At 43.7% G+C, this 27,488-nt stretch overlaps 1 long non-coding RNA gene across 1 annotated transcript in view; it reads left to right on the top strand.

Annotated features, from left to right (window-relative positions):
• The window catches only part of LOC144754177 (uncharacterized), a 34,071-nt gene extending 7,718 nt beyond the window's left edge, over positions 1 to 26,353 (top strand). Inside the window, exon 2 of the long non-coding RNA XR_013594676.1 lies at positions 25,541 to 26,353. This is a non-coding gene — a long non-coding RNA (uncharacterized LOC144754177). The remainder of the gene's footprint in view (positions 1 to 25,540) is intronic.
• Positions 26,354 to 27,488: the final 1,135 nt, after the last annotated feature.

The raw sequence follows: 27,488 nt of genomic DNA, 5'->3' as shown, positions 1-27,488 counted from the left end.
TGTACCCTTGACAAAGCTTTTAAAGAGCTTTGCCAGGCCTGTAAGAATGTTACTCTTCAACAGCTGGTATTACACCCAACTCATCAGAAGGGCCATGTGCTTGATCTTTTGTTCGCTGATGAAAAAGATACAGTTTTGAAGGGAATACTCCCAGAATGCTGGAGAGACCACTTTCCGGTCCTCTTCGAAAGTAGCAACAACAAGATGTCTATTCGCCCGCTACTCGAACTAGCAGAGAGTTGTCTAAAATATCAAATCGTTGGACAGATATGTACGATTCAGTGGAAGTGAACTACCTGAATCTATGTCATCAAATTACCAACTCGCTAGATCAGCTAGCGCCTCTGAGGAAAACCAAAAGCTGCAAAAAGTCTTCTGCTCCATGGTACAATGAAGAGCTGAGGTTGATGACGACTAGCTGCAAAAAAGCAGAAAGGAAATGGAGGAGGAATTACTTAGAGATAGATAAAGCGGCTCTAAAAATTGGCTTTACATCTACAAAGAGTCGATAGGCAAAGCCAAGGCTAAATATCTTGAGGAGACTATCTTACACTCAGCTAATAAATCTCAAACTTTATTTAGCCTAGTAAGAGGACTGTCCAACCCAGACTGTGCCAAATATAAAATCCCTTTCAAAAATACAAGATGCTGCCCACACACTCACTTGGATCCTCTGTTTTTTGAGGGAAAAGACCAAGTCGACACTTCCTGGTCAATTTGGGTTTATCACTCAACCCTTTTTATTATTTGATTTTTATCTTTTTTTGGTTAGATGTATGAAAAAGACACCTTATCATAATTTATATTTTGATCAACAAACACTTATATACAATTCAAAATTATTTACAACACAAAAACATACAAATGACTAAACATATATACATGATTACCGGCAAGGGCTGGTAGAACAGATACCTCGTAAAAAGGCAGAGCCCTGATGAGAATCCTTAGAGTTGACATTCCGGATTCGAAACGCGTTGGCGTAAAAAAGATTAGACATTAATTTGTTGAATAGACTGAATGAATTAATTTTGAGTCTGTTTTTTCTATTCTTTTTGAGCTAACTACATCAAGTTGTAGCCCCTTGTGATTAATTGTTTATTTTCAAGGAACAGTCAATGACTCATGTCTTTATGTAATGAGTAACAACTTAGTGTATATATATCAGGGCAAATAATCATGTATATATGTTTAGTCATTTGTATGTTTTTGTGTTGTAAATAATTTTGAATTGTATATAAGTGTTTGTTGACCAAAATATAAATTACGATAAGGTGTCTTTTTCATACATCTAACCAAAAAAAGATAAAAATCAAATAATAAAAAGGGTTGAGTGATAAACCCAAATTGACCAGGAAGTGTCGACTTGGTCTTTTCCCTCAAAAAACAGAGGATCCAAGTGAGTGTGTGGGCAGCATCTTGTATTTTTGTAAGTTTATTATTGGTCCAGCTAGCCCCACGTCCCAGGACCTGACTCCACCATTTTCTAAATATAAAATCCCAGCATCACAAGAATTATGTGATGATTTAGCAATCTTCTTCGAGGAAAGAATGAGTAAAATTTTAACTGGACTTAAATCCTCTGCGGATGATGATGCGCACCAGCATACTGATAATGATGCTTCAATAAAATGTGGTAGAAAAGGGGGTGGTGATGGACGGAGCATCTGAATCGATCAAACACTCACACCCAGTCAAAAGATCTGGGTTTAATCCATCACCGTTCTTTAGCCCACTCTGCCACCCCAGTTCAGACATGGCTATATGCAAATCAGTCTGACCCTGTGCCTCTTGGGAACAGTCCAGCCCGAACTGCCAAGCCATGTCTTCCCTGGACCGGAAACAAGCTTCCGAGGACCGGTTTCTGGCATTCCAGCCGTCTTCAGCCCGGCTTGCTTGAATCCAGTGGCAAAGTGAGCAAGGGACTCACGTCTGAGCATACCCTGCCACACTTATGGTGGCCAAAAGCGGTACAAAAGGGGGTGGTGATGGACGGCGCATCTGAATCAATCAAACACTTACACCCAGTCAAAAGATCTGGGTTTAATCCATCACCGTTCTTTAGCCCACTAATAAAATAAAATGTGGCATAATTGATAGGGAACACATGACAGTTCTGGATCATTTCCAGGTTCCCTCACAAGAAGAATGTAATGCAATTGCTGCTGGCATTTCCTCAGGTTCCCCTATGGACCCACTCCCACACGAGTTTTGGAAATTGTTTGGTGGTGAACTCTTCCCGCATCTATATCATATCTGCTGTCAATCTCTAACTAATGTTGTAGTTCCGGACTGCTGGAAAAAGCAGTTGTCTCTCCACTGCTAAAAAAGGCTACACTGGATCCCCACTGTCCCTCTAATTACAGACCCATCTCCTTTCTACCCTATCCAATTAGGATTCTGGAGAGGGTAGTGACTAAATCTCTTTCAAAATATGTTGAGGAAAATGAGCTGCTGGACGAAGTCCAATTTGGATTTAGCCCTGCACACGGGACCGAGACTGCCCTGATAGCAGTCTTGGATGACTTGAGAATGCGGGCTAACCGTGGCCAAACAGCCTTTTTAGTGCTGCTTGACATGACGGCCGCGTTTGACACAGTTAACCATCAGATCCTGATTAAGAGATTGGAGGAATTGGGCGTTGTAGGCAGGGCGCGGGACTGACAGCACTCTTATCTTTCTAATAGGCAGCAGGCAGTGACTCTGTCGCCATTTATCTCTCAGAATAGAGATGTTAAACAGGGCTCGGCCATCAGCCCAATCTTGTTTAATCTATATCTTCGCCCACTTATTGTTCTAATAAAATCATTTGGCATTGATGTAATTAACTAGGAGGATGACACTCAGCTTGTCTTCGCTGTTGAGGGCAACAATGCAGTGCCTCTGGAAAAATTCCACAATTGTATGTACAGAACGGCAGAATGGCTGAAAGAGAATTCTCCACAATCTTAACCACTTGGATGCTAAGGTATCTGCGACAATTTACTTATATCTCCATTGAAATGATTGGGCACTCCATGACGAGTTACCCTTGTCATTAGCATCCAAGTGGTTATTAATGGGGGAAAAACTGAAGTCCTGTGCTGTTTCGCAGGTAAAATTCAGCATCCTCTCCCAGCAGACTTCTGGCCAGATCCAGCTAACAACTCCTCAGTGCCCGCTAATACAGTGCACAATTTAGGTGTGTTGCTGGATAGCAACTGACAACTGGATTCTCAGGTTAATAAAACGGTGAATATCTGTCTATCTCCGCTTCGAGCTCTTCTGAAAATACTCCAGTGTTTACCCATTCATGTTAGACCTCAAGTGGTACGGAGTATTGTTCTAAGCAGAATAGACTATGCACTCCTTCTGGGTGCCCCAGCCTCCTCTTTGATAAAGAAATTACAAAGAGTACAGACCATGGCAGCTATGCTGGTACTATAACGGCCACGTTGAGCCTCGGCCTCTTTGGCCCTATAGGACCTAGATTGACTGCCCATTGTGCAAAGAGTCCAATTTAAGGCTCTCTGTGTGGTCTATAGGGCAATACACAAAACTGGGCCCAGAGAACTACAAAAGAAATGTGTATGGTACTCCCCTGTTAGATCTCTGCGCTCTTCTTCTGCTAACCTGGTCCGTGTTCCCCATGTCAATAAAGCTTGAATGGGGGGCAGATCCTTTAGCTTCACAGCATCCAGACTTTGGAATGCACTACCTCCGGAGCTTAGACAATTGAACACCTTGTCACGCTCCAGGAAGGAATTGAAAACCAGATTGTTCCCCAGAGACTAGATCTTCGCCTATCTCCATTCTGATACTCGCTGATTGGTAATCTAAGCGCCAGGATACCCTTGGGGTGACAGTCGCACGATACAAGTGTACCTTACATTACATTACATTACATGTACCTACACTGCTCTATCGCATGTACCTACACTGACCTTGCGCATGCACCGACACTGACCTAGTGCATGCACCTACTCACACCTATTGCATGTACCTACTCACACCTATTGCATGTACCTACACTGATCTTTCACATTTACCTACACTGCTCTGTCGCATGTACCTACACTGATCTATCGCATGCATCCACTCTGACCTATTGCCCACACATAATAATAATAATCCACATTTGTAAAGCGCACAATCACCCGTAAGGGTCTCTAGGCGCTAGGGGCCGTCTGGATGATTAAGCAAGCTATTGTCCAGAGTTACATGGTGCCGGGCTAAACTGCCACCGGTGCTGGGGATCGAACCGTGATCCCCAGATTCCGGAGTCAGTCGTCCTGGCCGCGGCGCCACACCACATAGTTTATAAGATCTTCCCTCACAGTCTACACTTGTACCTTGTACCCACAGCTGGGCCCGACGCATCACACACATCTGCGCTCATGCCATGCAGGCACACACACCACACAAGCCAACAGTAGAGTACTGCTGCACTGATGTCTGCAGATAATTCTTAAAATTCCATTTGTCATATCCTGCTACAATTTCTGTAATTTCTGCCAAAGCGGAATGTATCCCGCTAATATCTGGTGCAGTGGTACAGCATGTGGTAATAGTGCACATGGTTATGCTGCATGTGGTAATGCTGCACGTAGTTTACTGCATGTGTCTATACTGCATGTGGTAATGCTGCATGTGGTAATGCTGCATGCAGTTGTACTGCATGTGTCTATACTGCATGTGTCTATACTGCATGTGTCTATGCTGCATGTGTCTATGCTGCATGTGTCTATGCTGCATGTGTCTATGCTGCACGTGTCTATGCTGAACGTGGTTATGCTGCACGTGGTTATGCTGCATGTGGTTATGCTGCACGTGGTTATGCTGCACGTGGTTATGCTGCACGTGGTTATGCTGCACGTGGTTATGCTGCACGTGGTTGTGCTGCACGTGGTTATGCTGCACGTGGTTATGCTGCACGTGGTTATGCTGCACGTGGTTATGCTGCACGTGGTTATGCTGCACGTGGTAATACTGCACATGGTTTTGCTGCACGTGGTAATGCTGCACGTGGCTATACTGCATGTGGTAATACTGCTTGTGGTAATACTGCACGTGGCTATACTGCATGTAGTTATACTGCATGTGGTAATGCTGCACATGGTTCTACTGCATGTGGTAATACTGCATGTGGTAATGCTGCACATGGTTATACTGCATGTGGTAATGCTGCATGTAGTTGTACTGCATGGATCTATACTCCACATGGTAATGCTGCACATGGTTATTCTTGTGTAAAATAGATAAACTGCAAAAAATGTTAGACAGTATAGGATATAAATGATTAGCAGTACTAAAAAGGTAAAGGGATGGTATAGCTCTACCATTTTACAATGATCATGAATACATACGAGTATATAAAACACATGTATAGGAGTTAAGCCAAGAATCCCTCTAGGATTTAGTCAACCCCATTACCTGAAGTGAGAGACTATGGGACCCCGTCCTGGTCTCAAGCTGGACACCGCGCAATTGATGTTAGACCACTGCTAGCTGGAGTGTCTGCAAGCAGGAACCTCAGCATCTCTGGTCAGTGTGTCGGCTGGGAAGTGTTGGTCTCCTCTGAATTATCTTAGCAAGATTCGATGTATATATACCCATAGGTCTCCCCAAGGGTCCTACCTCCCTGTATTACTGTGTCGGCCTAAGGATGACTTTGGGCATGAGCTTTATATATACATATTTTACAGGAGATGGTCGTCCTGCTGTGCTTCCAAGAATCCTCATTTCATAGAACATAGGTCCTTAGCCTTACAAATGATAGTGAAAGAATTTTCATATAGACTTAAATAAGTGCTATAGGTAGTCTTCCAATGCCCAGCCGGACAATGGAATTTTTATTAGAACAATGCAAAAGATTAAACAAGAATAAGAGCACGAAAAAATTGAAACAAGGGCACAATCCTGTACCAAGCGTGAAAGAAAGAACATAAAGAAAATAAGAAGAAAACAAAGTATCAGGCAATAACTTTGGAGCGAGTGGTGGCTTACATTACAGTACAAACTTCAGTAAGCACAAACCAGCAGTAGCCACAATACAATTACACAATGGATAGATTGCGGTACTGTTTAAAAAGTCGACGTTTCGATACCTAGCTCCTAATATAATGGGATCATCTTCAGGACTAAAGATACAATTGCCTGATTTGAATTTGTAGCCTGTAGGAATAAAACGGGGAAAAAAGGAAAACAGAATAAGGTGACCCGATTGGTTTACCTCAATTAAAACAAACAACATGTCAGCGAAAGTTGTGGTTTCGAGGACCATATGCACAGCCTTTGACAATGAGTTCATAAACAAGTGTGCATGTGGCGAGGTCTCGTGGAACCATGCACTAGCGTGACCCATCGTAATGTAGACAAGAACGTCGATCTGTGCCGGTGGCGTCGCGGTGATAACAATAGGCCGTGGTGTGGTGCTGGCTTTGGGGAGCCCTTCATAATATAGACAGGATCGACGATCTGTGCCTGTGGCTTCGCGGTGATAACAAGCATATATAGCAATAGGCCGTGGTGTGGAGCTAGCCTTGTGGAGAGCCCCTGCGGTTGCGTTGGTCTATCCAGTGACTAAAAGCGGATCTATGGCCGTGCGGTACGATTGTGGTGGAGTGCGAAGAGGAGGCGGGGTGTTGTTGACCAGTGCTCGAGAATTATGCTTGTATATCAACGGCGTGTATTCTTTTAGAGCGTCGCTAGCTTACAACGAGGTGCAAGAAAAATTTAAAAAGAGCGGAACAAGTAAAATACGACGAATTAGAAATTTGCATAGTGTGAGGTGAGACATTACTTGGCAAGCCTTAGATGTAGTTGATGACCAGTGCAGTGCAGATGTGACGGCGAAGGTTGCAGGAAAACCAAGGGCTAACCTTCAGGTGGCTAAAATTGTGGAGAATGGGACCAGTGCCCGATGGTAGTACATCCAGGATAAAAGAAAGAGGGTTGTCAGGGTCTGCAATGATCCTAGTGCAGAGACCGTGGTGGGCCAGCGTAGGGAGGGGGAAAAAATTACCTTAAAGGAGCAATGTAGATCGTGGTCTCTGATGACCAATTATGATCCGGGTGCCCAGCCGGACACGTTGTCCGTTAAGCCGGTGGATAGTTAAGTACAACCGCAGGCAATGGCGGCTGGGTTCTGAGGAGCTGCGGAAAGGGGGAGAGGATATTTAGTGAAGGGGGGAAAAAGGGGACATACAGGTCATGTCTCGAGTCAGGATGGGTCAAAATGGGAGCCACGAGCTTACCTCAATTGAGTCTCGTGAAGGAGGCGTCAAGGTGGTCCGTTCCTTCAAGCGTAATAGCTGGAACGTGTTGTGGTCTGGGGATGCTGGTTTTGTAGGTGGCTCGTTCGACGGCCATAGTGGAAATGGAGAAGGGACGAGGCGGAAGTGCATGTGACTGGCTCAAGGGTGGTGGCCATCTTGGAACAGTGTCATTTGTTGGACACGGGATAGTGCGGCGGACATCTTGGAGTGATAGAATTAAGATGGCTAGCCTTGTGAATTACGCCGAGTGCTCGAATTTAAGGTTGCGTGCGTGGTGCAATTGTGACTCCGTGAATAAAACAGTTAACCTTGTGTAACATACGAGTTTTGTTCATGGTGACTCTGTACATATCTACAGTTCAGACATCCCTAGTATACATAGCATAACACGCGATTTTAGGGCATTTTGACTTATACTTTATACATATTTACAGTTCAACAATGCATGGTGGCAAGCGGGGCTCGCATTAAGTTACACTGGGTTTGCATTGTGCTCAGAATTCGCAGGGCGAGTGTTTTGAAAACAGCTGTCTCTTTGTATGCATGCAAGGTTCATAATGTCTGGGTTATCTGTAGTTCATTTCGTTTGGGCTTAAAGTAAGGTTGTCCAATCTTCTGTTCTATTGAGCCCATTCCTTATTGAGTCAAAGAGGATTATGGATTTCAATTCCTTTCTGTTGAGCAATTGGGCCATATTGCCACCCCTTTGAGGTAGTTTCAAGACTTTGAGAACTGTTCAACGTATGTCATCCTCGTTGTGATTGGCATCAGAAAAGTGGTCTACAAGGGGGGCATTCTGTGTCCTGCATCTAATGCAGCTTCTGTGTTGACAGATCCTTGTCTTGACTTTTTGTGTCGTTTGTCCGACATGTACTTTCTGGCAGGGACAGTGGATAAGATAGATCACGTTTGAAGTGTTACAGTTGGAGAATGATTGACACTTTACTGTGGTGTTGTTGAACGTGAAACTTTTACCCTCAATGGTGTACAAACAAACATTACAACCCCCACATTTAGAATGCCCTACGACGGGGAACAGACCCCAGGCTGATTCAAGAGTAGTAGCATTAGAAGTGATTGGCACAGCATCTCTGACCAGATGGTCCTTTAAGTTTCTACTTTTTCTGAATGCGAATAAAGGTTTATCAATGTTCAGACTGCCTGCATTAATGATGGGCCAATGGTGCAATATCATTTTCCGCAATTTATTGGACACAGGGGAGAAAATTGTGATACATGCTATCCTTTCCAACTCTTTCTTGGGTTTGGGGGTCAGCAAGATTTCTCTGGGGCAATACCAAGCTCTTTTGGAAGCATTTTTCACAATTCTTTTGGGGTACCCCCGATCCTTCAGTTTAGAGGTAAGGACTGTCACCTCTCTGAATTAGTCCTCCTTACAAGAACAGTTTCTTCTGATTCTAAAAAATTGAGAGTACGGAAGAGAATCCCTTAAAGCCCTAGGGTGATTACTGGTGTAATTAAGGAGGATATTCTGCTCTGTGGGTTTTCTATATAAGCGTGTTAGTAACACGCCATCAGAGTGAAAAATTGTCAGATCTAAGAATGCAATAGAGTTACTGTCAGTGGTGATTGTAAAAGACAGCCCAGAGCAGTTATTGTTCATCCAATGTAGGAATTGGCATAGATCATTGATGTCTTGTCTCCAGATAATGAAGATATCATCAATGTATCTACGCCAAAAAACAATACCTGGGAAGAAAGGGTTGGTCGGGGTCAGAATGACATTAGTTTCCAATTGATCCATAAAGAGTATCGCTAGGTTGGGAGCAAAAATCGCACCCATTAAGGTCCCTTTGATTTGTTGGTAGAAGAGGTTATTGAATGTAAAGAAATTACGGGTAAGGCACAGTTCTAAAAGTTGTAAAATGAAAGTGCTGGGGACAGCATGGGGGCGTGAGCATAAGTCCAGTGTTTTTTGTATCACCAAAAGGGCAGCTGTTTGCGGGATATTTGTGTACAGAGACTCTACGTCCATGGTACATAGAGTCTCTGTCAGGGGATTGTAGGGATGATGTTCAATTAAGTTTATCATTGCCATTGAGTCTCTTACATAGCATTTGTTGGTTGGAACGAATTATTTGATAAAGAAATCTACGTATGAACCATGCGGTTCCAAAATAGAGCCACTTGCTGAAACAATTGGACGTCCTGGGGGATTGGTTGTATTTTTGTGTATTTTTGGAAGGGTGTATATTACAGGAGTCCGGGGTGTTTTCACATTCAGAAAATGTAATTCCTTTTTGGAGAGGAAGCCAGCATTGAGTGCCTCTGTGGTAGTCTTTAAGATCAACCCTTGTACTGTGTAGGGTTTGATGCCAGTCTCAAGTAGTGGTCTTTGTTATCAAGTTGCCGTTGAATTTCTGCTATATATGCCACTTTCTCCAAGAATCCTCATGCATAATGTATGAAATCTAGGACAAGGGAAAACGCATGTTCTGAACCCAGTGCCGTATCTAGGTAAGAGGTCAGTCCCTGTAAACCGTGACAAGTGTATTGTAGGGAACAATATAGGTGAAGGGTAATGAAGTTACCGGGGCCTATATTATGGTATTGAATATATCAGTAATACTGTATGTGGTAATACTGCACGTGGTAATGCTGCATGTGGCAATACTGCATGTTGCAATACTGCATGTGGCAATACTGCATGTGGCAATGCTGCACGTGGCTATGCTGCACGTGGCTATGCTGCACGTGGCTATGCTGCACGTGGCTATGCTGCACGTGGCTATGCGGCACGTGGCTATGCTGCACGTGGCTATGCTGCACGTGGCTATGCTGAACGTGGTTATGCTGCACGTGGTTATGCAACAACACAAAAGCCAATACTGCAGATACTAACTTGCGCTAGGATTTGCTCTACACAAAGAATTAAACTGAGTGTGAGTAAGGACAAGTTTGTCAAGAATGAATCTAATTTATTTTTATGAATTTAAACAAATTTGTTGGTTAAGGTTCACCAAACACTTGACAACAATTTATCAAAAAGACAGACACTACAAAATATACATTGCATAAAAATGACATTTACAAGTACCAGTGCACATTAATGAAAAATACACAAACAACTAGCGTTGATCAACTTCTACATACAAATCTCACTCTCTCACACACCATACATACGTGAAGAATTATTTACAGTATGAGTAATGTCACAACGTAAATTTACAAAAACACCAAAAGGATCAGTTTTATCAATTGAAAATATTTTAACTGAACAAATAGAGCTATCTCATAGGAAGCATCTTTTTAGTGTTCATAGGCGGTCTACGCGTTTCGAACCCCAATTAAATGCGGGGGTTCTCATCAGGACCTCATAGCTATGGTATGAGTGTGCACCATTTGAAAAATCGAAAGATGAAAACCGGGCGATGACCAAATTTATTGAAGCGTGGTCTCAGCACTCGAGCCATTGATCGCCGAGACAGACCAGACATTGAAGAACCCAGGACGTTCTTGAGCGCAAGAGACCCGAGATTCAATCGCGCACAACTAATAGCATCCGTCCTGCTCACATCTTTTTCAAAATCAGAGCGCTGAGACCACGCTTCAATAAATTTGGTAATCGCCCGTTTTTCATCTTTCGATTTTTCAAATGGTGCACACTCATACCATAGCTATGAGGTCCTGATGAGAACCCCCGCATTTAATTGGGGTTCGAAACGCGTAGACCGCCTATGAACACTAAAAAGATGCTTCCTATGAGATAGCTCTATTTGTTCAGTTAAAATATTTTTAATTGATAAAACTGATCCTTTTGGTGTTTTTGTAAATTTACGTTGTGACATTACTCAAACTGTAAATAATTCTTCATGTATGTATGGTGTGTGAGAGAGAGTGAGATTTGTATGTAGAAGTTGATCAACGCTAGTTGTTTGTGTATTTTTCATTAATGTGCACTGGTACATGTAAATGTCATTTTTATGCAATGTATATTTTGTAGTGTCTGTCTTTTTGATAAATTGTTGTCAAGTGTTTGGTGAACCTTAACCAACAAATTTGTTTAAATTCATAAAAATAAATTAGATTCATTCTTGACAAACTTGTCCTTACTCACACTCAGTTTAATTCTTTGTGTAGAGCAAATCCTAGCGCAAGTTAGTATCTGCAGTATTGGCTTTTGTGTTGTTGCTTATTGATAAGGAGGGTTGGCCTTACTGCGGGAAGCCCACACCCAGTGTTGTTTTCTCGCACGTGGTTATACTGCACGTGGTTATGCTGCACGTGGTTATGCTGCACGTGGTTATGCTGCACGTGGTTATGCTGCACGTGGCTATACTGCACGTGGCTATACTGCAGCGTGAGCCTAGAGGGCTGGCCCGGTGTACGCCAGACCAGCGTAGAGGTGTGAATAAAAAGCCTGTTGCGCTGGGCGTGGTTCTCTTCCGTTTTGGCCAACGTGTCTTCCTGGGCAGCGCCTCTTACCCCGCCACAAGGCAAATGCCGTGAGCGGTGGTGCCTGCGATCCTGTGCGCCTGCTGCTGGTCTCCAGACACGTCTTGGCCGTCCCTGCGCACCCAGGCCTCACTGTTCACCTGCCGACACCAGCGTGTGTCAAAGAGGGCCCACCACGTGTCGGTTCAAGCTCCAAGCCCGAGGCCCCTGACCTTGGCAGTCTCCTCAGACCATCGTTGGCCTCCGTGACACAGGCCCACAGCACTCCTTTCTCATTGATGTACTGCACTGCAGCCTCCGGCCTACACTGCGGTCTAGTAGGTCCCACATTTGGAACTGAGTCTTGATCTCATAATGGCCGAGTTCATATGTTAATGGGACGTTTGATATCACTGTACTCCCTCGATGTGGTGCGACCAACTCTGTGCATAGCATTCCAAAGACACATGTCTGTGGTCCCTTTCTGACTACTGCCTTCGGCCTACACTGCTGTCAAGTAGGTCACGCATTTGGATCTGAGTCTTGATTTTTCAATGGCCAAGTTCATATAATTGTACCCAAGGAGAGAAGGCGAAAAGGACCAATAGTGATCTAAAACTGCCTAGGAAGATGCAAAAATTGTTTATTTTCATTGGGTTGCTCTCACTGGCAGTGTTAAAAAATGCAGTGTGTGGAACAGTATAGATTTAAAACTGTTAACCCACGCGCTGAAACATGTTGACTTCATTTAGTGAACAGTTTTCACCTTCTTTTTTTGCGCTGTGCCCTCACCACACTACACTTATACATATGGGATTTTAGCATCCTAGTTACACTAGGGAACATCATTTGAAAACATCCCTGAGCTCCTCCCTCACTGTGAGGGAGTTGTAGTCCTCAGCAGTACTAGGTTTTCCTGCTGGGAGGAAAAACCTATATGATGAAGCATGTCACCCAAGGGTGAGTGAGGGTTCTAGTCCTCAAGGGATAATCCCATTTTCTACACTTTTCTTGTAGAGGGAACATAACCGTTTTCACCACACAGAATCCACGTGCCAAATATATAGACCCGAGGTAGTATAGTGTGTATGGGGATAGAACACTTCCAACAACTGCTTTGGTGCCACTAACTCTGCATCGCTAGCCAACAGCATGTGTCTGTGGGCCCCTGCTGACCGCTGCCTCCTGCCTACACTGCGGTCAAGTACGTCACACATTTGGAACTGAGTCTTGATTTATTTATGGCAGAGTTTATACCATTGTACAGGCCTCATCACAGACTGCATCCCCTTTCAGCTCTGGTGCCACTAACTCTGTGCCCCGACATTCATGGACACTCTCTGGTTGAACTTTGGTGGCGTCTGAGTCTATGGCCTGGGGGTTGTCTTCATCAGCATGTAGCTGATACTGACTTGGTGTAAACATTTAGTCTGTTGCATTCATCTCCTCCATTTGCCTGTTTCTTTTTGGTTCTGCCCTCTGCATCGTGCAAGGGTCTATGACTTCAGCTGCACAGAGTTAGTGGCCCCGGATGCACAGGGCCACGAGAGCTGAGCGGGTCCTCATCGATGTCGAAGCTGAATGTCACGGAGTGTTTCGGGGACAGTGGAAGGTGTTATTCCAGGGCATGTTGCAGAGGGCAGAACCAAGCAGAAACAAGCCATATGGCGGCAATGAGTGCTACTGCTTCCTTCATACCACTTAGGCAGATTCAACCTCATCTTGGTCCTTTGACGTTTCATGTGCCTCACATGTGGATGGTGGTGTTTGGTCTGCAGCACTGTGTGACACTGACACATCTGGGGCCGGACATGTGGAAGTAGAAGTAGCAGCAGCATTCATCTGCGCCATGTATTTTGGCATCACTCCCATGATGAGGATCTGCAGGACATGGAAGATCCCCTTTACAGCTTTCTCGTCTGGAGCCGTGGTAGCCATTCTTTGCGCCTGCATCTGCTCCATGACACTCCTTATGTTTCCTAATTCACTGATGACATCGCTGTAGCCACTCTGACTAGACAGTTGTTGTTGTCTCTGAGTCATAACTCCAGCAATGCCAGCCATCGATTGTTGGAGTGCACGGGGCGGACCGTGGGTGTCCGTTAGGGAGTGTAAGTGGTCTCTGATGGGACTTAGACACCCACGTATTGCATCTAGTTTGGCTACCATGAGGTTGAACCCCGCCCGCACCTGTTCAGCCAGCTCCTTCTGGCGGTCTAACACACGGCTTTGGAAAGCCATGTGTTCTTCGGTGAGGTGCTGGGAGCCAGACGTGGTGGTGGGTGCTTCCTGCTGTGTGGTCTATGCAGAGGGTGGGCTCACCTCGATGGTGCTAGGCTGCCTTGCTACTGGAGGTGGGGTTTTGAGGCTGTCCATGAACCGTCGGAGTTTGTCGTAGTCGTTGTCCTGGGAGTCATCTCCATCATCACTAACGTGATGTAGGGTCTGCTCTGCAGGAGGTGTTGATTGTCCCTCTGCAATGTAAAGAGGAGATGCAGTTTCACAGTGTGTTCCATGTATGTTTACGCATTGGCGAAGTTTACATACAGACTGCATGACAATGTACATTGTGACTGTTTGTGAGGAGGTGCCTGTTTGATGAGGGACAGTGGACATTTGTACTATATCACGGTTGTGAGGTTGTACTCGTGCATTATCATCTCACCGTTTTTTTTCTCTGCTTTTATGGTGCATTTTCCGGCATGACGCGTGGGAATTGCAGGCCTGTCGCTGGTTATTGCTGATTTTTGTATCGCGGTTTGGGACATTACCGCTTTTTTCGCGTTCCTGTTTTGTATTTTTTAAAGCGGGCATTTGACGCGTTATCGTGAGACTATCGCATGGGACCACCGTGTTGAGAATACAACGTTAACACAGCGTTATTTTCCCGTGATAGACTGCGATGTGAAAAGTTGCGTTAAGCTAATTTTGTGATAATTATCACACGCTCTTGAGAATATCCCCCATAGTGTACTGACTAATATAGTTTACATTCAAGCAGCTCTGTTACTCTGTATCATCTAATGCAGTGTACTGACTTGTACTGAATATCTTGGCGTGACTTTGTCACTCTGTACTATCTAATGCAGTGTACTGAATAGTACTGTATACCTTGGAGTAGCTTTGTCACTCTGTGCCATCTAATGCACTCTAATGACTAGTGCTGTGCACCTCCTAGTAGCCCTGTCACTCTGTACCATCTAAGGCTGTGTACTGACTAGTACTGTATACCCAGGAGTAGCTCTGTCACTCTTTGCTATCTAATGCAGTGTACTGACTAGTACAATATACCTTCTAGTAGCTCTCTTACTCTGTACCATCCAATACAGTGTTCTAACTAGTACTGTATACCTTGGAGTAGCTTTGTCACTCTGTACCATCTAATGCACTGTAATGACTAATGCTGTATGCTTTCTAGTAGTCCTGTCACTCTGTACCATCTAATACTGTGTACTGACTAGTAATTGGTACCTTGGAGTAGCTCTGACATCCAATGCAGTGTACTGACTAGTACTGTATACCTTGGAGTAGCTCTGTTGATCTGTATCCTCTAATGTAGTTTACTGACCAGTACTATATGACTTGGAGTATGTATGTCACTCTGTACCGTCTAATATAGTGTACTAACTAGTACAGTATACCTTCTAGTAGCTCTGTTACTCTATATCGTTCAATGCAGTGTACTGGCTAGTGCAGTACTCCTTCAAGTAGCTCTGTAACTCTGTACGACCTAATATAGTGAACTATCTAGTACAGCCCACCTTCCAGTAGCTCTATTGTCTCTACCATCTAATGCAGTGTACTGATTAGTACAGTACACCTCCTAGTAGCTTTATCACACTGTACTATCTAATGCAGTATACTGATTAGTACAGTACACCTCCTAGTAGCTTTATCACACTGTACTATCTAATGCAGTATACTGATTAGTACAGAATACTTTCTAGTAGGTATTTACCATTGAATACAGTATACTGATTAGTACTTTATACCTCGGATTGGCTCTGTCACTCTGTAGCATCTTATGTAATGTACTGAGTAGTACTGTATACCTTTTTTTAATTGAAATCCATATAACAAGCTTTTTTAACCCATAAATACATCCATAAAAATTCTTTAAATATGACGATAGTAATACAGAATTGTTGAATAGCACAGAATTACTGAGAGGGAGTAAATCCTAAAATCCATAAGGATAAACAGTATAAACATTTAAGCCAGTATACAAAAAGCAAAGAAAAAATAGTATCAACTGCCGGTTATAAATATAAACTAAACAATTGATTAAACCTTGAGTACCTAAGCTTATACCTAAAAATCAGCGAGTATGTGGAAAATACTAAACCATCCTAAATTCAATGATGTAACTGAATTGCAAGAGAATATCAAATGTTGCATAATAAACTAAGATCCTGGTATTGCCGGACATAGATATTAAACATAGCGGCACTACCTCCTAAATATACGCTGAATTTTGAGATCTTAATCAAAATAAGCTGCTCAGATCCTCTCAAATTTCTTAAGTCCCCCAATTTGTAATGCATAGGTTCATTCACTCTTTTTAACTAGCTTCATTTTTCGGACCCATTCATAGACGGATGGTATGAGACCTGATGGCCATCTTTGAAGCAGAAGTGATCTGGCTACAGCCATTGCAATCCATACTAATATAATAAAGAGAGAGCCCAAACCTTTGAGGCGGGTAATCTCAGGAACCACAGCACCAATCACAACACCCAATACAGCGATGGTAAGGGCAGTTGCAGCAGAAGGACATAGGCTATGCAGACGCCCACCATATACATTTAAAAGGTAAAAGAACCGTGCCAGCAAAGTAGTCCCTGTGGGCGTGTCTGCGTTGTGCTGTGGGCGTGTGCTTGGGGCGTGACAAATGCTGGAGGCGTGTGGTACATTCCGCCCTTCTTGCCATGTCTCATATCATGTGCTGTGGGAGTGTGCTTGGGGCATGGGAGTGTGCGGGGCGCGGGATTACGAAAAAAAAAAGAAGAGCGGTGTGCCCAATATTTCATTGTTTTTTCTTACCAGGTCCTGTACATTCCAGCTCCGGGTGTCCACCCTCCTCTCTTTAAATACCCCTGCACCCCATAATCATAACCCACCCTTACTCCTTAAAATACCCCAACACCCTTAAACACTAACCCATTTTAACCCTATAAATATACCCTGTACCCCAAAACCCAAACCTATCCCTAAACACAAAAAATACCCCTGTACCCCAAAACCCAAACCTAGCCCTGAACCCTATAAATATCCCTGTACCTCAAAATCCAAACCTACCCCTGAACCCTAAAAATACCCCTGTACCCCAAAACCCAAACCTACCCCTGAACCCTAAAATACCCCTGTACCCAAAACCCAAACATAGCCCTGAACCCTTAAAATACCCCTGTACCCCAAACCCAAACCTAGCCCTGAACCCTAAAAAATACCCCTGTACCCCAAAACCCAAACCTAGCCCTGAACCCTTAAAATACCCCTGTACCCCAAAACCCAAACCTACCCCTGAACCCTAAAAATACCCCTATACCCCAAAACCCAAACCTAGCCCTGAACCCTAAAACTACCCCTGTACCCCATAACCCAAAACTATATCTGAACCCTTAAAATACCAAAACACCCCAAAACATATACCTCAGTACCCCAAAACATATACCCCTATACCCATACTTACCTTATCCAAACATTAAAAAAACCATGCTTTTACCATTCATGCATTTACAACGAATTTCGTTGTAAATTTATGCGTGGTAAAAGCATATAAAATGTAATGCCATGTTTTATAATGGCATTGCGGAGTCATGGTACTTTCGTAATGAAAGTATGCGGAGTGATGGTATGCGGAAAGAAAGTTGCGAAATAATGGGTGTTTACCCTCCCCGGTAACTACATTGGTGGCACGGCGGCCCACATCTCCAGCAACATACTCATATTTTTTCACCACCGATTTGAAAAATGCACAGGTCTCTCTCATTGATGGCCAGCACCGACATACACTTTTAGATACCTCTCGCCACAAGTGCTAGAATTGCGAACTTTAGAACTGGGGAGCTACGTTCGAATCTCGGCATCAGCTCAACATCCTGTGATTCAAGGCAAATCGCTTTGTCTCCCCGTGCCTACCACAAATGAATGTGTTCTTCTGTAATGTAAATTGTGCTCATGCCATGTTGTCGAGTTCGCGCTATATAATATTGCAAGGAAAAATAAAGTAGGGAAACTCGAGTTCACCCACTACTGAACGCGCACTCTTAAGTGAAATTATGACCTAGAGGCCAAATTTATTTACAAATCCGCTTTAAGAAATTTTTTGACACTAAAACGGTCTACAATGAGAGATTTTTTCTCTCTACAAATTGAGAAGTCCAAAAATTCCTCTAAATCTCTTTTTAAAATTGTGAAGGATTTTTCTCATCCTACCGCTTTGTCCCCCCAGATCGTGGCCAGCCAGGCCTTATGTAATGGTCTGTCTGACTACTTTCAGGAGAAAATCTTGACCATTAGATCCGCCTTCCCCTTGGAGGGAACTCTACCGACCCCCAGAGAGGTAGATCGGGGTACTTCCTCTTTCGAGTCTTTCAAGGAGATGACCATTGAGTCTTCATTGAGATTAATTACCCAATGTAAATCTGGCTCCCCTCTTGACCTTATCCCGGCTAAAATGATGGGAAATTTAGCCCCTGTATTGATTAATCCTCTCCTCTCCATTTGGAACTCCTCTCTTGATTTAGGCCAATTTCCTTCGATGTGGAAGGAGGCGATGCTAGTCCCTATTCTGAAAAAGGCGAACACTGACCCTGCTCAATTTAACAACTATCGCCCTATCTCCCTTCTCCCCAATTCAGCTAAGATTTTGGAGAAAGCTGTACAACTGCAACTGGCAGAATACCTGGAGACTAACTTGCTACTTCATGATTCCCAGTCGGGATTTAGAACGGGCTTTAGTACGGAGACCGCTCTTCTGGAGGTCTCCGAGACTATCAGAGAGTGTGTGGATAGGGGAAAGGAGGCTATGTTAGTCCTCCTCGACCTATCCGCCGCCTTTGATACGGTTTCCCATGCTATATTACTGGACCGCCTGAGTCAGGTGGGAATAGGGGGCACAGTGTTGACATGGATTAGCTCTTTTTTGAAAGATCGTTCCCAGAGGGTTCTTCTTAGGCCTTTTAAATCTGCTGGTAAACCCCTCCTTTGTGGTGTCCCCCAGGGTTCGGCCTTGAGCCCTTTGTTGTTTAATGTTTACCTTGCCCCGCTGGCCAAAGTGGTAGAATCTTGGGGAGTCAGAGTGATCTCCTATGCTGATGACACTCAGCTGGTGTTTTCATTTAGGGATCACTCTGACCCCTACTTTGCCAACTTCCGCCAGTGTCTAAATAACATATGTGCCTGGATGACCACCAACCATCTCAGGCTTAACACTGATAAAACTGAGGTAATGTTTTTTAATCAGAAAACTGCTATTCCCTCTAGCCTTTGGTGGCCGACTGTGCTTGACCCCTCGCCCATTCCAGCTCTAACGGTTCGCAATCTGGGTTTCCAGTTTGATAACACCCTTTCCTGCACTCCCCACATTAACAAAACCACCTCTGCATGCTTCGCGAAACTGAGTATGATTAGAAAGATTCTTCCTTACCTCCCTTTAAATGCTCGTAGAACTGTGGTCCAGACGTTAATCACGTCTCATTTGGACTACGCTAACAGTCTCTACGCTGGTGCTCCTCTGTACCAGATTGAACGTTTGCAGATAGTGCAGAATGCTGCGGCAAGACTGATTGGTAATATTCCTTATCGTCAGTCTGTAGCATCTTACCGCGAAAAGCTACACTGGCTCCCTGTTGCACGTCGTATCCATTTTAAGATTCTTACTCTCGCTTTTCGAGCTCTGAATGATTCCGGTCCAGGTTATTTGAAAAAACGGATTGTCCTTTCACACTCCGTCAGATCTTTACGATCTAATAGTCTACGCCTCCTGATCGTTCCACGTTTCCGTCTTTCCAGGATGGGCGGTAGAGCATTCGGAGTCCTGACTGCCAGACTCTGGAACAAACTCCCCTTGGATTTAAGATTCGCTCCCACTGAATCCATTTTCCGCCGCAAACTGAAGACTTGGCTGTTCTCCTCTCAATAAATGTTTCTGTCACTATTTTCTGAGTTTTTAGTCGCTAGCGCCGGGACACCCCCCTGGGGGTAGCCGTGCGCTCTATAAATTTCTTAAATAAATAATAAATAAAGTGCATCAGGAGTGCACTGTGAATCGGAGCGTTTCACAGGCCTGTCACAGATAAGAAATGCTATCAAAACGAAATCCTACAAAACAATATACTACTGGCCGGCAGCAATTCATACCCGGACAATGTCGAGACGGGCTGCTAGTATATAATAATTTGACAAGCTTGTCTGGGAAAAGTAGGTCTGGGTCGAAGCCAAATATTATTAGCCAAGTACTCGATCCTATTAAAATACCACATTCACGTTCCAGATAAAAGAATATATCATTCCAGAACCTCTGGATCAAGGGGCATTGTAGTATAATATGTACCCAGTTGGCTGAAAGAAGTTTAAGGCAACGGAAGCACTGCGCTGGTTGGTTGGTATACATCTTAGACCGAAAAAGTGGAGTTCTATAAAGTAGCCATTTACTAATAACTAACATACTTTGCCAATTAGCTCCCCTTAACGTGCGGAAAGTAAGATTGTTGACTGCTAGCCACATACTCGCTGAGATTTCCATCCCCTCATGCTTAGCCCATTTCGAAATGGCTTTCTTCTCCAAATCAATACCCTTGTTGGAAGCTAAGCACTTTTTCCATTCCCCAGGTTTCTTAAATGCTGTATCTTCTAATAATTTGTATACTAAGGGTTTCTGTTCACTGATCTGGACCAAATCAAGTTTACTCAGGAATTTACAAAAAATATTATACGACCCAAGAAGAAGGAAGTCATTAACGATCAAACGAGACATTTCACCTATGCTCAGCCATCTATCATTCCTCAAAAAATTGTGAGATTTTCTGGAATCCAGCATTAGCCCATTTTTGTGTTATTACTGAAGATTTTCTAATCCCAGATAATAAGATAGGGCCAGATAATGGGGTTGAGGAGTTGACTGCGGGGATAGAGTATCTTCTATAAAAAGCCTGCCGTTTTTGGAAAAACCACTGTACACACTTATATCGTACTAATTTAAGCGATTTAACAATTGTTAATGGGCAGTGGTTCTGATTTTCCTTGCAAATTTAATCCATAAGATAGCTAATAAAAAGATTTGATGTAGTTCCGGCTTAAATCTTGATATATATTGTGCAAAATATGCAAAGTAATAATCCCTCAGATTCGGGAGAGCTAATCCTCCATTTTCCAGCTCTTCGTATAAAGTGCTTAGTGCAATTCGAGGGGCCTTCTTTGCCCAAAAGAAGGCCGTAAACATAGACTCTATTTTGGGACAAAAGGAGCTAGAATACAGTGAATCACAGAGAAAAGGAAATTGAATATTGGAAGGACAGTCATTTTAATCAAAGCAACCCTACCCACGATGGTTAATGGGAGACAGCTCTATCAAGGAGTAAGTCCTGAACTTTTCGTAAAAGTGGGGCGAATTTCAAATTGTATAAATCAACTATTTGTGCTGAAAAATAAACACTCAGATACCTCTTAGGTTTTGTGTTTAAACTAGAAAGAATATTAGGGTGAAGATCCATACATGCTACGCCACACTGTATGATTTCTGTCTTTTTTTAAATTTATTTTATATCCACCTAATGCCTCAAATTCTTCAAAGATCTCAAAAGTTTTTGCTTGGGCCTCCTTCTCAGGCTTTATAATAAGCATGATGTCATTGGCATATAGTTTCAATTTCGCCATAGTTGGAAGTGGAGTGCAGATATCAATACTATTCCTAATTGCAATCGCTAGTGTCTCGAAAAACAAGGCGAATAGTACTGGAGACAGAGGGCACCCTTGTCTAGTCCCCCGTTTAACCTTAACCTGGCCAGCCTCTGAGGTGTTAATGATTACGTTGGCTTCAGTATTTAGATATACATTCTGAACCAACCCCGTAATTTTGGGAGGTATGCCAACATTTTCAGAATAAAAAATAGGGTCTCCCAGACAACTACGTCAAATGCCTTTTCGGCATCTAAAAAGAAGACTAGAGCAGGTATCCTCTTAGTCTCAAAATAATCCAATGCTTCCGTTAAATAGTGCGCATTTGTTCCGAGCTGCCTGCCAGCAATAAAACCATTTTGGTCAGGGTGAATCAAATGCGAGGCATTTAGATTAAAACGATTAGCTAAAAATGTGGTGATTATTTTATAGTCAGAATTTAATAACGTGATGGGGCGGCAAGAATTAGGATCTTCGCTATCCTTTGCCTTTTTCAAAAAGCTGACTATATTCCCATTTCTGAATGAAAATGGTATCTCCCCACCTTCCAAAATCGAATTAGCTAACAGTGAAAAATAATCCTAAATGGCAGTACGAAAGACTTTAAAAATTATGCAGGGTGGCCCCCCGGGCCGTAGGCTTTGCCGCTTGGAAGATTTTTTATGACCCTCTCCAGCTCAACGTTTGTAAACGGCCTTGCCATACTCATTTTCTCCATATCTGAGAGTACCAGCAATTCATTTCTCTGGAGGAACCCTCTCAGGGATGTGATATCAATAATATGTTGGCCGTATATAGACCTATAATGTTGTAACATTATATCCCCTATTTTTACCGGGTCGTTAGTACGGGAAGCAGTTAAAGGACATTTTAATTCAGTTATCTGGTTAGTAACAGCCTGTTCCCTTACCTGCCACGCAAGGAACCTACCAGTATAATTACTTTCTTCATAAATGTTTTATCTATGGTGCTGGTAAAAGGATTCACTCTTAAGATAGTATCTTTCGCTAAGATCCCGTTTAGCCTGATCAAGTTGTCGCTGGTTAAGAACTGTGGGGCTGCTAAGAAATGCGTCGAGAGGCCTTTGTACTGTCTGCTCTAAGGATTGTTTTTCTTCCTAAGCTTTCCTAAGATTATCAGCATTGTTCCCAAAGGCTAGCCCTCGAATGAAAGCCTTGAGTGAATCCCAAACCACATATAATGGTGCAGAGCCATTGTTACGCATGAGAAGTTCTTCAATCTCGGTTTCAATAAAGAGCACCCAATTTTCTTCTGATAAATATTGCCTATTTAGCATCCATTTTTTAGGAGTCCTGATATAGTCCCCTAACTGTAACTCAAGAATCAACATTGCATGGTCTTAGAATCCATTCTGAAGGATTCTCTGCTGGCTGAAATCAGTCTCCTAGAAGTAAGAAAAAAATCGATGCGTGATGAGGTATGAAATCTGCCTGACTAACAGGTTTAGGCGATCTTGGATCCAATATGTGCAGAGTCCAGCCGTAAGTTTGTATAACTTAGAGTTCTAGGTTTCAGCTGTTTTTTGGACAGAGCAGAGGAGTTGATTTTAGGAGTCATCAAAAATAAAAATACCCCCCTAAGCTCAGTTCTGTAGACCTTGATGTAGGTATGTGGCCCGTTGCCATCTAAGGCAGTATGTTGACTAGGTCAGTATACCGTCTATTAGCTTGTTTACTCTGTACCATCCAATGCAGTGTACTCGCTACCTTGGAGTAGCTCTGTTGCTCTTTACCCTACAATGTAGTGTACTGACTAGTACCATTTACCCTCTAGTAGCTTTGATACTCTGTACCATCTAATGCAGTGTACTGACTAGTACTGTATACTTTGGAGTGGCTTTGTCTCTGTATCATTCAATTTAGTGAACTGGGTAGTACTGTATACCATGGACTATCCCTGTCACTCTGTGTCATCAAATGCAGTGTATTGACTAGTGTACTAGACCTTGGAGTAGCTTTGTCTTTCTGTGCCAACTAATGCAGTGTACCGAGTAGAACTGTATACCTTGGAGTGGCATTGTCACTCTGTGTCATCTAATACAGTATACTGACTAGTGCAGTATACCTTCGAGTAGATTTTTCACTCTGTGTCATCTAAGGTAGTTTACGGACCAGTACTGTTTACCTTGGGGTATCTCTTTCACTTTGTGTCATCTGATGCAGTGGAATGATTGCTGCAGTATATCCTGAACAACTCTGTACCATCTAATGCAGTGTGCTGAGTAGTACAGTACACCTTCTAGTAGCTCTGTTACTCTGTACTATCTCTTATAGATGAACGACTTGTACAGTATGCTTTGGAGTAGCTCTGTCATTCTGTGCCATCAAATGAGTGCACTGACTAGTACAGAATAGCTGCTAGTAGCTGTCATATTCTGTACTATCTATTATTACGGATTAGTAGAGAATGCCTAGGAGTAGCTCTGCCACTCTGTGATATCTAACGCAGTGTACTGACTATTAGAACATTGGAATGTTGGGAGCTCTATTGAAAACAATGCAGTGCTCCGGGCTTATAATGGCTGGTATAAGCCTGGCGCTCCAACATTCCAATGTCTATTTGTTCACAGCTCTGGCTGTGAACAAAGGGTTCAGGGAGCCTGAGGGGATTCCAATCCCCTCACTCTCCCAAAAGGCTTTGTTTTTTTTGTTAGAAAATTCTGTCCTCTAGTGACAGAGGGGAATATTACCAACGATTAGCGATATTTATCGCTAACTAGGCTTTGCAACGATTTTTTTATCGCTAAGCATCGCCGAAAATTATCGCTGAGATAACTTGCTATTAGCAACGTTTATCTCAGAAGTGATAAAAATCCTCACGCTAACTGCTAAATGAGAGATTATCGCTGGAAAACCAACGATAATCTCTCAAAGTTTGGCGTTAGCTTGATGATAGGGGCTCACAAACTTAGCCATGATATCCACCTTCCATGGGATATCATGGCTAAGTCAGGAAAATACCAAGTGTAAAAAAAGCAGCGCTAATCGTGGTTAGCGTTGCTTTTTTTGTCTCTAACAGGGTTAGTGGGAAGCCTGATAATAGGAGAAATGTGGCTTAGCGACATTTCTCCTATTATTTTGCTCTGGAACGCCCACTTTGCATCTCATTAGAGATGCAAAGGTAAGCGTAGTGAAAAAGGGTGCTAACATGCAAATTTGCGTGTTAGCACCCTGTTGCTGATAGGGAGATCATTTTATCTCCGCTTTCTTGGCTTTTAAAGTAAAAAAAGCAGAGATAAATCCCTTGATATTTTATGCCCCAGAATGTTCTAATAGCTTTATAGCCCTTCGTAGATGGGCTATACCACTATTAAAGTCCCTCTCCCTTGTTAAAAGCCCTCACCTTCGGCTCGGGGCCTTTAACGCTGGAGAGGGCCTTTAATAGCTGGTATAGCCCTCTACGGCGGGCTATAAGGCTATAATACAGTACACCTTCAGGTAGCTCTGCGCTCAGTGCCATCTAAATCAGTGTACTGACTAGTACAGTATCCCTTCTAGTCTCTCTCTTACTCTGTACCATGCAATGCACGGTACTGAGTAGTACAGTGTGCCTTGGAGTAGCTCTGTCCTCTGTACCATCTAATGGAGTGTACTGATTAGTACTGTATGCCTTCAAATAGTTCTGTCACTCCTGACTTTCTAATGCAGTGTACTGACTAGTACAGTGCCCTATCTGCTGCAGTGCTTTGTGTAGTAACAGTGTGCACAGTGTGTGTGTGTAGTATACTGCGTGGTGCAGTGTAGTGTGCAGTAGAATGTCCTGTTCTCTGTAGCGCAGTGTGCTGTTTGGTGTAGTGTGTGCTCTAGATGAATGCGCACTTTAGTGCAGTGAGCAGTCCAGTGCCGCGCTCTGTAGCGCCGCGTGCTCCTTCCAGATGTGGTGTAAATTAATCTTATGTAAAACAGAAGCAGTAATTACAGCCTTTATTTGTGTCATTAAATCTCTAATTGTGAATCTCTTCTCTGCAGTGATGGTGACTCTGGATCCTGACACGGCTCATCCTCGGCTCCTCCTGTCTGAGGGGGGAGACGAGTGAGATTGACAAACACACCACAGCGCCCGCCGGACACCCCCAAGAGATTCACCTACTGGCCCTGTGTGCTGGGGAGCGAGGGGTTCACCTCCGGCAGACATTACTGGGAGGTGCAGCCGCTGCAGGAGGGGGGAGAGTGGCATGTGGGGGTCGTAGCAGAGTCTGTGAACAGGAAGGGAGGCTTCGCATGGTCACCTGAGGGGGGAGTCTGGGCTGTGCAGCGGTGGAATGGTCAGTACACGGCTCTCACCTCCCCTGAGACCCCTCTGACCCCTCGTGAGAAGCCCCTGAAGCTGGGGGTGTATCTGGACTACGAGGGGGGGTGGCTGTCCCTGTACAATGCTGACTCCATGGAGCTTCTCTACTCCTTCCCGCAGGCCCCCTTCACACAGAGGCTCTTCCCCTACTTCTATCTCTATCAATTAGCAGAGCTGAGGCTGGTGTGAGCCCCCCTCCTCCTTCTGCAGTGATAACAGTGTGACCAGGAGCACAAGCAGAGACCCTTTTAAATAATAAAACGCTCCCTTTGGCTCAACTGTCAATCCCCAGTTTAAACACTGACATTCGAAATAGTCTTCCTCACAAGGACCCTCCCACATGTTGCCATGACAACCAGAAGCCTCACGTGAAACTGACTGCTACATATCTCTTTTCCTTATACAATTTATAACAAGCCCAGAAAATGTTTGCCATGTGAATCATACACCAAATGTCATGTAAGATATAATAAAGTATCTGTAGAATTCAACAATGTGTATTTCTTTGGCTTGCAGAGCTTTGATATTAATATATCACATTATAGTGATGCACTGGGAGGTACTTATTAAAAGTGATTTGTTTTGAAACATGACCTTAGAAACCATTCCTGCCCCCGCCCCGACAACAGTGCTAATATTAGTGACCTCAGACGCAAGACAGTTGTCACGTGAACCCTGTATGTAACCCAGATTCAGGGCGGCGTTCGGACAGTGCGACCGGTACAGCTGCGCCTACTCTGACCTGGGAGAGGCGCTGTGTGTAGAAATAACTTTAGGTTTTAAAATTCCTTGTGTAGTCAGCAGTTTTCAGGTAACAATAAAAATGCCAAGATAACGCTGCTCATAAATGTTTCTGCTGGAGAGAGATGGAGGTTTTGTCTAGTGCCAGTTTCAACTCATCCTTAAGTAGCACAGAGGGTTAATATACCTGCTGCAAAGAACGTGTACATGCAGATCACAGAATGGTAATCCTCATTGGTTTGTGTAACATTTCCTATAGACTGATTTACACACTCATTGACTCTGATAAGGCGTGCTTGGTGTAAAGTGCTCTGACACCCTAGAGTTGGCATGAGTAGCGCTATAAAACTAAAGAAATGCATGTGAGAGAGGAGCTGTGTAAATATGAGTGGCACTGTTGGAAGGTGGGAGTGAGGGAACCTTTGGAGAAGGCAGTCAGGGCCCTCTCACTCTAAGCTGGACCTCCCAGATTCTTATAGATTAAGAAACTTTATACTCTACTAGCAGCCCGTCCCGACGTTGTCCGGGTATGAATTGCTGCCGACCAGTAGTATATTGTTTTGTAGGATTTCGTTTTGATAGCATTTCTTATCTGTGACAGGCCTGTGAAACGCTCCGATTCACAGTGCACTGCTGATGTACTTAAGAGTGCGCGTTCAGTAGTGTGTGAACTCGAGTTTCCCTACTTTATTTTTCCTTGCAATATCATGTAGCGCGACTCGACAACATGGCATGAGCACAATTTACATTACAGAAGAACACATTCATTTGTGGTAGGCACGGGGAGACAAAGCGATTTGCCTGGAATCACAGGATGTTGAGCTGATGCCGAGATTCGAACGTAGCTCCCCAGCTCTAAAGTCTAAAGGCAATTCTAGAACTTGT

Source organism: Lissotriton helveticus, chromosome 5_1 (assembly GCF_964261635.1).
Source record: "Lissotriton helveticus chromosome 5_1, aLisHel1.1, whole genome shotgun sequence".
Lineage (NCBI taxonomy): Eukaryota > Metazoa > Chordata > Amphibia > Caudata > Salamandridae > Lissotriton > Lissotriton helveticus.
The sequence above is the reverse complement of the archived record's forward strand: the minus strand, read 5'-3'. Positions and strand labels throughout refer to the sequence as shown.